At 38.4% G+C, this 13628-nt stretch overlaps 1 pseudogene; it reads right to left on the reverse strand.

Annotated features, from left to right (window-relative positions):
* On the reverse strand, positions 6191–7010 carry LOC110256995 (annotated as a pseudogene).

A 13628-nucleotide genomic window follows, 5' to 3' on the forward strand; every position in this document is an offset into this window, starting at 1 on the left:
GGTTGGCCAATAATCATGTTAGCAAGACAAAATATTCTCATTCAATTAAGACCGAATGTTATAATGCAATTTTTTTTTACCATTATGTGCAAATCAGTGAAAACATGATTTCTCTGTTACAACATGGCAAAGTCTACTGGAAGCTCCCAACAATTCCATTAGCAAAAGAAATTTGTTTCTAGCTTATCAATTTTCATAAGACCATCTTTAGAAAAAAAAAAATTGCTGTCTGTAACATCTAAATTCCTGGAAATATTGGATTAAATTAAATTAATCTTTTTTAAAACAATAGTCTAAAGTTTGTCCCCCCCAAAATAATCTAGTGAAAAGGTATAGTCCTGTGCAATTATAAGAAGTGTACTATCTTCATCTAAAAGATATCCATAAATAAAATATTTTAATCTATGATTTGACAAAATAATCTAACGCAAATCATCTTTTTTTTTTTTTTTTTTTTGTCTTTTTGCCTTTTCTAGGGCCATTCCCACGGCATGTGGAGGTTCCCAGGCTAGGGGTCGAATTGGAGCCACAGCCACGTAGGATCTGAGCCGCGTCTGCGACCTACACTCCACAGCTCACGGCAACGCCGGATCCTTAATCCACTGAGCAAAGCCAGGGATCGAACCCATAACCTCATGGTTACTAGTCAGATTCGTTAACCACTGAGCCACGACAGGAACTCCCTAAATCATCGTTTTTAAACAATTTCAATTTAACAACAAAATTCTAGATGTGACAAAATGAAGAACACATTTGATTACTATATTCAGGTTATCCTAAAAATGCAGAGAACAGTGACTTACATGTGGTTTTCCGATCTCGTTTTTGCTGATTACCCAAGGAACAAACAAAAAACTGTATATCTACCTCAAAGTGATATCCTAATACTCTTTCTGAAGTCATCTCCAGATGACATATCACAAATTTCATCAAATGTATTTACAAGTCTTCTATCATCATGTCAATAATTAAAAAATATTTAAATACTAGATTCAAATAAAGGTATAAAATTTTAACTTTCACATTAAAGAAAAATTAATAAAAAACATTTGTTAAAACATGCATTTGCCTTCTGAATTTAAACATACTGATGCAAGGCCATTGTCTTGTAAATTTCATTTTCTTGCTCTCTGACAAGTCAATAAACAAATTTAGAAATATTTATCACAATGTGATAGTTAACAATTCTATTTTCCAACAATTTTCTCATAAATAATATTACCTAAAATTTCAGTAAGTATTTTAAAGAAGTTATTTTTATATTAATTACATTTCTTATCATAGAGTGACATATATGTAATAGCTCTGGATAACTTGTGTTTAATAGAACTTTGGTTGCTGCTGAACAAAAATCTGGAAATTTTAGGGAACACAAAATGGCATATCATTGTGCGTACATAATTCTTTGGTCTAACACAGTAAATTTGGACCTGAATATTCCTGCTGGCAAATATATAGATGTGGACTTTGAGTTTTATGAAAGTCCCAGTAGAAGATAAGCAGCCATTTCCTTCAAGGGAATCTACACAGACACACTTTTTCAGAAAATACTTAAGTGAAGATAATGTACTGAGGAAGAGTTAAGTGAAGATAATGTACTTAATACTTAAGTGAAGTTAAGTGAAGATAATGTACTTAATACTTAAGTGAAGATAATGTACTGAGGAAGAGAAAGATATTAAGTGCCTCTAATGAGAAAAGAAACACAACCTTCTCAAATCACTGTCTCTGCAAAACCCACTACTACCAAGGGAATCTTAGCAAATGGTAGCAGCTGCTCTGGCTTACATCACACCTGATCCTTCATAGTTGGATGGCAGAAACGGATCAATTTCTTTATATAGGTACAATAGGGTCTTACAAACTTTTGTTTTTCCCAACACCTGCCTGAATGTCCTTTTTAAACACTTTCTCCTTGTTTTCACTCCTCCCCCCAAATTTTAATACTACAGATATATTGTATATCTGCTTATGAACTATGGCTGTTTGGAGGACAATGAACCACTGTAATATTGCCATATGTAATATTGTAATGTGTTGTGATGCAATGAACCACTGTAATATTGTAATGTAATGTAATGAATCATTGTACTATTGTAATATGTGAGATTTCTTTTGATCCACAAGAACAACTTTTTCACCCCAGGAGGATGATATCAACTATCTTGAGAATGCACTGTGCGTGTCAATTTGAGAAAAGGAACTAAATGAGTAAGAGATGCATAAAGGGCTCCAATCTGTCATAAACTGTATCTGGGACAGTTTTCCATTCTCTGCAAATGTTCACTCAACAAGACACACTGCTGAGGTTTCAGGGACATTCTCTCAATCACATACCTTATTTTGGCCCAAGACCAAAGCACTCTTAATGCCTAATGCTTTGAGTTAATTTAAGCACAGGAATGTCAAAAAATCCTGTAGGAATGGAAACCTTGGAGGATTCACCATGTTATTAACGTATGTATCTGATGTAATTACAAGAGTCCTCCCCAAATTGGTTAAACAACTGACAAGCAAAACAAAACAAAACAAACCCCCTTCCCCTAAAAAAACCCACTGGCTAGCAATAGATAAATTTGAATAAGTATGGTATATTGTCAAGGGATCTTCTGGAAATTTCACAGAGATCAGTGTTGACAGCAATGGCATGTTACTGAGTTTAAAGTGTAACCAGAACCGTGCTTTCCTCCACAGCCATCTCCCCCTCAAGAAACACAAGACAAACAATAGCATTCCTGATAGAATCTATGGAATCAGTAGTGAGGCCTTCTCTCTCTTTCCTAATTTTAGTGATTTATGTCTTCTTACTTTGTTTCTTGGTCAGACTAAAGGCTTGTCAATTTCATTAATCTGCAAAAACCAACTTTTGGTTTCATTGGCTTACACTATAATTATTCTGGGTTCTATTTTAATATCATTGACCTTTGCTCAAATATTTATTATTCACTTCCTTTGATTTAATTTGGCTTTAATTTTCTAGTTTAGTATTTTTCTTTCTTCTTACGGTTGAAGCTTAGATCATTTATTTGGTATATTTCCTCTTTTCTGATATAATCTTTTAAAACTATAACTTTCCCTCTAGGCATGTCTTTAGCTGTATCCCACTCAGTTCTAAATGTTTTATAATTTTGTGTTTGCCCTATAAAGTATGTTAATTTCAAAATATTCAGCAGTTTCCCAGAGTAATTTATTTTGACTTCTAATTTAATTTTCCTGTGGTCAGTAGAACCTACTCTACATGATTTCAGTCTTGAAATTCATTAAGTTCAGTTTCATAACTTAGCATATGATATAATCTGGAGAATAATCCAGATGTGTTTAAAAATAATTTGTGTTCTACTGTTGTTGGGCGGAGTCTTCTATCTATGTCAGGTCAAGTTGGTTGATATGATTACTCAAGTATATTATAACCACATTGATTCTCTATATTGGTCTGCCGATTATTAAGAGGAAGGTACAGATATCATTAGTGAATTGCCTATTTACCCCTTCAATCACGTCAGTTTTTGCTTTATGTGATTTGAGACACTATTGTTAGGTGACTTTGTTTATAACTGTTATATATGCCAGATTAATTAAACCTTCCATCATATGATATCCTTCTTTACTTCTAGGAATATTTACCATAAAAACTATTTTCTCTGAGGTCAGAATAGCCACTCCAGTTGTCTTTTGGGTATTCTCTGCACGATATAATTTTCCCACCCTTTTACTTTCAAACAGCTAATGTTTTTTATTCTAATGTGTTTCTTTTATAAACAATGCATACCTGTTTAATTTTTAAAATGGAATGCCCCAGTTTATGTCTTTTAAATTTTATATAGTTATCATATGGCTGGATTTATGTCTGCCATTTTCCTATTTGTTTTCTAGATGTCATATCTTTTTGGTTTTTCTGCTCATTCTTAGCTGTCTTTTTTTGTGCTAAATAGATACTTCTTACTGTAATAGTTTAATTCTTTGGAGGTTCTTTTAGTATTTTTGAGTTATTTGTTTAGTATCGGCTCTAGGGTTTAGAAAATGCACCTTAAATCATCACAATCTACTTTGGAGTAACACTAATTTTGTTATATGGCCATTTATATGTCTTGAACTCAGTTTCAGAGAAGTGATTCTGTCCCTTATTCCGTCCAGATTTTCCAGCAGATCAATTATTGAAGCCATCATTGGCCTTGGCATGTTTATTACAGCAACTATTAACCTGAGATAGGTGACAGACACTAAACAGCAAGGATTTCATTACCACTAGACTGGACATATAATCATGTTATTAAGTCATGGAGACCAACAAACACAATTAGTACCCCAGTTCTGTGTTTGACTAACCTGGACAGACTCTCATTGTCACTGGGACATTGCAGCTATTTAAAAGAATGCCAGTATTCTCAGAATAAAATGCTTGCCGTTCTGAGAATTCACACAGGCCTTTGAAGATGCGAGGCCGAATTATTCCCAATACTTTCCTTCATAGTTTTATCTCAAGAGGAAAGAATAAACTCGTCCAAATGAAACCCAGTTTTTGGTCCACGCCAACCTGTGGGAAAGAATAAATGAGTGTCAGGATAAGAAGTAGTACGAGCCCATTCGTGAACTATATACATATAGGATGGTTCACTATGTATATGCATACAATACATATCATCACTCTACTGAGATATTTCTGATATCATTCAAAAGAGAGTGCAAAAATTCAGTGGGGAAAAAGTGCCTCTTATGACTCTTCAGATAATTAAAACTTTTTGGATTAATAAATACTTCACAAAAGCAATATAATTCTAAATTACTTAATAAAATAATAAAAATAATGTAGTAATATACATTTATTAAAATTTGATATTACCTCTGGAGTGCCTTGTTCTGATTTTTCCCAGAGAAAGAAGATGGTACAAGTGACAAAAATAGCACGTCTCTGGGGGTGGCAGTGAAAATTCCAAGCAGCAAAATGTCTCTTTTGTTCTACATAACTTCCAGTCTACAAAGCACAAGGGAAATTAGGGAGTTGGGAAACAAAACATTTCTAATGGAATATTTAGTAAGGAATACATAAAAGATATTCACTGAGCAACCAATATGACAACAACAATAAATGCTTGCTCCTTTAAACATATTAGTTTAGAATTTTTTCTCTAAGACATAGGCCTCAAAGTTTCCTCAATGTACCCATCATAACTCCATTCATTGTAACTAGTATCTTTCTTTAACACATTGCAAATCCATTGGGGGTATATAAAAGTAGACAAGGAAATCCATGTTAAAAAAAAACTGTAAATTTAATCATTTCACATCTAAAAATGTTTAATGCAATATGTAGCTGGAGCCAGTGCTCATGTGTTGTTCACTCGGTTGATGAGAAAAACAAAAAAAAAAACAAAAATCCAAAGAAAAAAATTCAATCCTAGTGACTGGTTGGCCGGCAAATTAAAATATATTGTGAAGAGTTCACATATAGTACTTACTTTTCTTTCTTTCTTTTTATTTTTTCTGTCTTTTTGCCTTTTCTAGGGCTGCACCTGCAGCATATGGAGGTTCCCAGGCTAGAGGTCTAATTGGAGCTGTTAACCATCAGCCTACGCCACAGCCACAGCAATGTGGGATCTAAGCTGCGTCTGCGACCTCCTCCACAGCTCACGGCAACGCTGGATCCTTAACCCACTGATCGAGGCCAGGGACCAAACCCGCAACCTCATGGTTCCTAGTCGGATTTGTTAACCACTGAGCCATGACAGGAACTGCCACATACAGTACCTACTTTTCAATTATCATATGTTAGTTTCATTTACTAGAGCAAAGTAAAAATCCATAATCTCTTTGTACTTTGACTACTTTAAAATAAACTTCGGAGTTCCCGTCATGGCACAGTGGTTAACAAATCCGACTAGGAACCATGAGGTTGCCGGTTTGATCCCTGGCCTCGATCAGTGGGTTAAGGATCCAGCGTTGCTGTGAGCTGTGGAGTAGGTCACAGACGCAGCTTAGATCCCACATTGCTGTGGCTGTGGCGTAGGCTGATGGTTACAGCTCCAATTAGACCTCTAGCCTGTAAAATAAAAAACATCAGTGTTATATTATATACTCTTCTGCATGAATAACTTTTAACTGCTAATTAAAATTAGAACTTTTCTTGGATCTTCTAACAAGGTTTCTTTTTCATCTTAAACCACTTTCTCTTTGGTGTAGTCATCTGTAGTTGGTCATTATCTCTGCCATATTGACTACAACTTGATATTTCTCTTCTTTTGGTCCAGAACCTCAGATTTTAAAAGTAGCTTAAAGTTAAGGAAAAGTCATTTTTTCCCACAGTTCAGGTGTCTAAAATCTTCAATCTCCCACTGAATGCCATATTCCAGGAGTGAAGCAATCACATGCTAGAACTTCAGGGCCAGTAGGAAAGTCAGTTGAACACTCACATCAGTTGATCCTATTTATCAAAAGCCTGAAAAAGCACTGTCCTGGGAAAAGTGGCCTCTCTGTGCACACAAATAATTTTTAAAAGGAGAGGGCAGTATAAAGGGGGTTGAGGTTTGATCACCAAATATCAGCACAATAAAAACAAACAAAAATGAATAATGGGCACTAGAATTCAAATTACCAGATGTTTTAAAGAGATGGGGTGCCAGTTTTCAATTCTGTTTTGAATACCACATTACAAAAGAATTATTTTAAAAAATAAAAAAGGATTAAAGGAAAAGAAAAAATAAAAGAATATCTAACACATTGAGTGACCCCTTGTTTGTTCCTGATAAACTTCAATCACATATTCTTCCTCAATTCTCAGTTCTTTTAGAACATGATTATCAGCAATTCTCTGACCTTCAAAGAAAAACTTAAGTGAATTTGTTGAAACACCCTGTCTTTGACTGCATGATTCTTTGAGTTCTTGAGATGTATTGTCATTTTTACTTTGAAGTCAATCTCACTACTATCCTGTCCAATGACTTTGAGTTTGTGTACATTCCTTACTTCTTATCCCCCAGCTCCTCAGTTGAAGGTTTTGCCTCCTGGTCAGACATACTGATGATGGCTTCACCCAGATCTCTCCACAGCAGCAGCCTCAGTAGACAGAATATCACTCTGGGGTTTACTGGACGGGATTTTTTTGATTTTGACAACTGTCAAAACAAACAAACAAACATAGTTAGACATAGTTTAAGTGGGAAACATTTTTTTAATGCCAAAAGAAATTTTCTAGGACAGGTGTTAATTCTGAATACAGCATTAGCTAGTGAAATTATAGCCATGAGGCTTTGGGGTCTGTGGATAGAAAATTACTAAGAGACTACATCAAGTGTAAACGGATTTTGACTAAAGATATTTAAAGGATTCTTGCTCAATAAAGTCCAGGCTGATGAGTTCCCACTGTGGCTCAGCAGGCTAAGAGCCTGACATAACCATCCTGAGTTTGAGGGTTCTATCCTTGGCATCACTCAGTGGGTTAAGGATATGGCATTGCCACAAGCTGTGGTGTAGGTCTCAGATGTGGCTCAGATTTGGTGTTACCTGTTATAGATGTGTTGGCTGTGAAATAGGCTTGCAGCTATAGCTCCAATTAGAACCCTAGGTAAAAAATTCCATATGCACATTTGTGGCCATAAAGAGGAAAAAAAAGGCCAGGATGATCAGACATCCCATGGTGAATGGTGGAGGGTGAGTAATCTGATTAGATATTAAGAGAAGTTAGATATAGATAATGAAGGACTCTTGCTAAACTGACTTAGTAAGTTTCTTGCAAAAGAAACAAAGTGAATAGGTGGGCCAAGGAGAAGGTTTAGGAGTCTCACTAAAGTTTTGTGAAGCATATAATCTTTGTCAGCAACCTCTCTTGTTCAAAGGAAAAATTAGACATTCTTTCCTTAGAACAATAAAAGTCCATTTCTTGTTTGGCTGTCTCTTATGTATTAAGAGCCAAACAAGGGACAGAGCAAGATGTCAGTGGAGTAAGAGGTCTCACTCACCTTCTCCCACAAACACATCAAAAAAACACATCTATATGTAAAATGACTCACACAGAACAGCAAATGAATGCTGGCAGAAGAACTTAATCCCCCCAAAAGGGCAAGAAACTCTTGACATAACTGGGTAAAATGAAAGAAAATGAGAGAGAGAGAGAGAAAAGGAATCAAGATGGGACTAGGATTCCTGAGATGGAGATGTGGAGAAAAGAAACCCATATCCTGGGAAGCCACCTAACTGACAGAAAGATCAGCCAAGTTGGAGGGACCTCAAAGTAGCCAAGAAAAGCACAGCAGCTTGACTGAGAATGGCAAAGCAGAGTGAGAGCCTCACCGATCATCTGAACCATCAGCCCAGATACCACAGACTGAGATGCTTGGGCAAGGGCTGGGTGATGAGACTTAGGCTCCGGAGGTCAGTCTTCGGGAGAGGACTGGGGTTGGTGGTGTGGACACAGCCTAAGGGGCTAAGGAGCAGTGCACCATGGGCATGTGAGTGGTGTGCTATGGGCTGGGGAGTGAACAATGTGGCAGAGGGAACCTGGGAGAAGGTCTAGGCATGCAGGAGAGGCAAGGTGCAATTATTGTGGAGGTAAGAGGAGGAGGGGAGGACCACCATAAAAATCTCCCTGAACATCATCTAGCAGGTGCATGTGCACCCACAGGCTTTCAGAGGGTGGGTTGGCTCTGGTGCAGCTACAGGCAGTAAGAAGCCTCTTGCTCATTTAGGGGAGACTGGGTGCTTCTTGTGCAGGCTACCAGTGGCCAGGCAACTCTTGTGTGGGTTAAGGGCATAGGGGGCTAAGTGCGATATGGTGCCTCTTGCACAATCTACAGGTGGCAGTGATAGACCACAGCAGTTTTCTCAGAGACCAGAGGGAGGCATGGCTTGCCACCACTGGGGGCTGTGAATGGGCTCCACCTGTGACCCCAGTCACCTCAGCAGTTGGCAGAAAAAGAAAAAAGAGGGCACTGAAACCAGGCACCATACCCTATTGCTTTCATTCCCATGGGAACACAACTGCCCTGCAGCTGCCACTGCCACAATGCTCAGGGTGGTGTCCAGACACTTGGTCACTGTCCCTTCCTAAGACCCTACAACTAGGAGCAGCTGGTGCAGAACCTCCTTCGTGGGCTAAGTAGGACAGTGTGTTTCTTGCATGGTCTGCAAGTGGTGGAGGCAAACCACCCCAGTCATCTCTGAATCCAGAGGTGGGCATGGCCCACCACCACTGGGGATACTGGAACAAAAATCACTTGCAAACCCAACCACTTCAGAGGGCACCACAGAGAAGGACACTGTGAAAGAACACCTGTTGTTGCTCTTGCTCCCCTGGGAGCACATCCACCCTATTGCTGCCACTGCAGTCCCGAGACACTTGATCACTGTTCCTTCCCAGGAAGCTGCAACTAGGATCAGCCTGTGCAGCACCTCCTGTGGGAGTGAAGCAGGATGAGGTGCTTCTGGAATGGTCTACAGGAGGTAGGGGAAAACCACCACAGTTATCTCTGGCACCATAGGTGGGAGTGGCTTGCCATCACTAGGGGTCCATGAACAGATACCACTTGCATCCCCGTTCACCACAAGGGCACCACAGAGGAGGCATTGTAACTGAACACCACCTAATGGTGTTCTTGTACCCCTGGGAACATATTTGCCCTGCTGATACCACTGCCAAATGCTCTGGGCAGTACCCACATGCCTGATCTCTGTCAATTCCCAGGATCCTCTGACTAGGAATAGCCTGTGTGTCACCTCCTATGTGGGATAAGTGAGACAGGGTGCTTCATGCAAGGTGAACAGGTGCATAGGCAAACCGCTGAAGTTATCACTAACTCCAAAGGTGGTCATGACCCACTCCCACTAGGGGTCCCTGAACAGGCACCACAAGTGTTTCAATTGAACACTAACTGTTGTGTCTCTCACTCCCCTAGAAACTCACACACATTGCTGCTGTTACTGCCAAATGCTTTGGTCACATTGCAGATCTGCACTGAGCTCACTACCACTTCCCAGGGCCCTGCAACTAGAAATAGTCTGTGCCACCTTCCTGCAGGTCCTGATGCTGGCCCTAACCATTGCCTCCTTCTCCTGAAAACTGCTGAGCATTCTGGGGGTAACAGCCTGCTCACACCAAATAAAGAAACAGCAAATATTCAAATTCCCATTCCAAAAATTAATAGTAACTCACCAAAAAATACAAAGGGGTGTTCTCACATAGAAGTAGCATCACAAACACAGAAAAAGAAAAACACAAGCAAGATGAAGAAGACCAAAAACATTCCCAGTTAAAGGAAAGGATAATTCACCTAAAAGCAGTCAACAATGAAACAGACATCTACAGACTGACAAACATTGAGTTCAAAAGGAAGACAGTGAAATACTGAAAGAATTAAGGCTGAATATCAAAGAATTAAGAATGTATATGAACAGTAATGCAGATTCCTTTAGAAAGGAACTAGAAAATATGAGGAGCCAAGAAAAACTATAAAATGCATTTTCAGAGATGCAACCTGACCAAAAGGCAATAAATAACAGAATGAACAATGAAGAGGAGTGAATTAGTGACATGGAAGATAGAAAAATAGAAATCACTCAATCAGGACATCATACAGAAAACCAAATGAAAAAACATGAAAGCTATATAAGAGATCTATGGGATAATATAAAGCAGGCCAATCTATGTAGAAGAGGAATTCCAGAAGGAGAAGAAAAAGAAAAGGGGATTGAATAATATATTATATATATATATATTTCTTGCAGATGCAGCTTGGATCCCACATTAATGTGGCTCTGGTGTAGGCCAGTGGATGTCCATATGCCATGGAAGCAGCCCTAGAAAAGGCAAAAAGACAAAAAAAAATTATTGAAAGATAGGCTATTTGGAGCCTTGAGGAATTCCTATATTTAAATGGTAGTAAGGGTTTGGGGTATTTTGGAGATACATCTTTCCATCTTCCAAAGATAACTACTCTCCTTTTGAGAAACACCTCTAGGCCTGGTACTGTGTTTAAAAAATGAATTATTGGAGTTCCCATTGTGGCTCAGTGGGTTAAGAACCTGACTATTATCCATGAGGATGAAGTTTCAATCCCTGGCCTATCTCAGTGGGTTAAATGATCCAGTGTTGCTGTGATCTGTGATGTAACTCACAGATGTGGTTCATATCTGCTGTGGTTGTGCTATAGGTCAACAGCTGCATCTCTGATTATAATTCAACCCCTAGCCTGGGAACTTCCACATGCTGCAGGTATAGACCCTAAAAAAAAGTGAATACTTGACAATGGACCACACTGTCACCATGTGATCTGAGCTTCCATCATGAACTGGGTGTTATCTGACCCACCAAGTCATCACGTTGGGCACAGAAAGCAAATCACCACTAAATGTATATATGTGACATATATTTGATTAGGCCCAGGCCTAACAAGCAAAATAAGTCATATGTGTTGGTGACATAAATTCCTATGGTCCCTACTCCTACTACACTGCCTTGTCTCTCTCAGTGTAAGCCTATCCCATAAAGGAGTGTACCCTACTATCAGTTGACAGAGGAAGAAAAGACACAGGCCTGGTTTATAGATTGTTCTTCACAATATGCACACACCAACCAATAGTGGACAGCTACAACAACATGTCCCCTCTCTGGGACATCACTGGACAGAGACAAATGGAAGTGTACCCAGCAGGTGGGATTTTGGGGCAGTGCACCTCGATGTTCACATAGTTGACCAGATTTTAATTATATACTTATTCATGCACTGTGGCCAATAGTATTGATTGTTGGTAAGGACTTGAGAGCTACATGATTGTGAAATTGGTAACAATGATATTTGGGGATGATTACTTGGAGAGTTCTCTTCTAATGAGTAAAAATAAATAAAAATATTTGTATGTCATGTAAATGCTTATCCAAAGTTGATCTAATCAGAAGAGGACTTCAATAGTCAAGTGGATATGATATCTCAGTTTATACCTAGCAGCATTTTACCCCAGAGAGCTCTAAATTACCTAATGGGCTATAATAAAGTGGCCATGGTGGCAGGACTGACGTGTGCATAGAATCAGCATCATAGGCTTCCAGTCACCAATTCTGTGTCCCACTGTCCAGCAGCAGGCATCAAGAAGGAGTCCCTGCTTGGGCACCATTCCTGAATTGTTCAGTCAGAAGAAGCAACCTGGCAGCAGGTTGATTACTCTGGACCACCTCCAATATGGAAGAGTTAGCATTTTGTCCATAGTGGGTTAGACATTTATTCTGGATAAGGATGTGCCTTTCCTGAATGTAGTGCTTCTGCAAAACTGACATATTTGGACCTGACAGAATATACTCACGACCACAGTATCCTACATAGAACTGCTTGGGATTTAGGAACTCTCATCACAGCAAAAATAAGTGTGGCAATGGGTACATGTTCATGAAATCCACCAGCTTCACCTGCTGGCTCGATAGGATAGTGGAGGTGCCTTCTGAATACTGAGTTATATTTCCAGATAGGTGGCAATAAGTTGCAGAGCTGGGGCAAGGTTCACCAAGGTACTCTGAAGGTTCTGAATCAGTAACTAATACATGATTTTTTTTCATACCATTTGAATACATGGGTCCAGACATCAAGGAGTAGAAATCGAAATTGTACTACTTGATTTTACCCCCTGTTGATCCAACAGCCACTTTTTTCCATTAGAGTTTATGCTGGGATGACCTATAGTTTCAGAGGAAAGACTGCTCTCATCAGGAGACAAAATGATGATTCCTATGAACAGAAAGTTGAGATTACAAAATGGACACTTTGGCTTCTCATGACTCTGAATTAAAAGATAAATAAGAGAGTACAGAACTGGATGGGATTTTTTTTTACAAATATTTTATTTTAGTGAAGCTGGTACAGACAACTTCCATTTAAAACCAATATCCCAGGCCAAAAAGTACTAATAAAATAAAAAACATCAGTGTTATATTATATACTCTTCTGCATGAATAACTTTTAACTGCTAATTAAAATTAGAACTTTTCTTGGATCTTCTAACAAGGTTTCTTTTTCATCTTAAACCACTTTCTCTTTGGTGTAGTCATCTTTGTAGTTGGTCATTATCTCTGCCATATTGACTACAACTTGATATTTCTCTTCTTTTGGTCCAGAACCTCAGATTTTAAAAGTAGCTTAAAGTTAAGGAAAAGTCATTTTTTCCCACAGTTCAGGTGTCTAAAATCTTCAATCTCCCACTGAATGCCATATTCCAGGAGTGAAGCAATCACATGCTAGAACTTCAGGGCCAGTAGGAAAGTCAGTTGAACACTCACATCAGTTGATCCTATTTATCAAAAGCCTGAAAAAGCACTGTCCTGGGAAAAGTGGCCTCTCTGTGCACACAAATAATTTTTTAAAAGGAGAGGGCAGTATAAAGGGGGTTGAGGTTTGATCACCAAATATCAGCACAATAAAAACAAACAAAAATGAATAATGGGCACTAGAATTCAAATTACCAGATGTTTTAAAGAGATGGGGTGCCAGTTTTCAATTCTGTTTTGAATACCACATTACAAAAGAATTATTTTAAAAAATAAAAAAGGATTAAAGGAAAAGAAAAAATAAAAGAATATCTAACACATTGAGTGACCCCTTGTTTGTTCCTGATAAACTTCAATCACATATTCTTCCTCAATTCTCAGTTCTTTT

This window comes from Sus scrofa, chromosome 1 (genome assembly GCF_000003025.6).
Source record: "Sus scrofa isolate TJ Tabasco breed Duroc chromosome 1, Sscrofa11.1, whole genome shotgun sequence".
NCBI classification, from domain to species: domain Eukaryota; kingdom Metazoa; phylum Chordata; class Mammalia; order Artiodactyla; family Suidae; genus Sus; species Sus scrofa.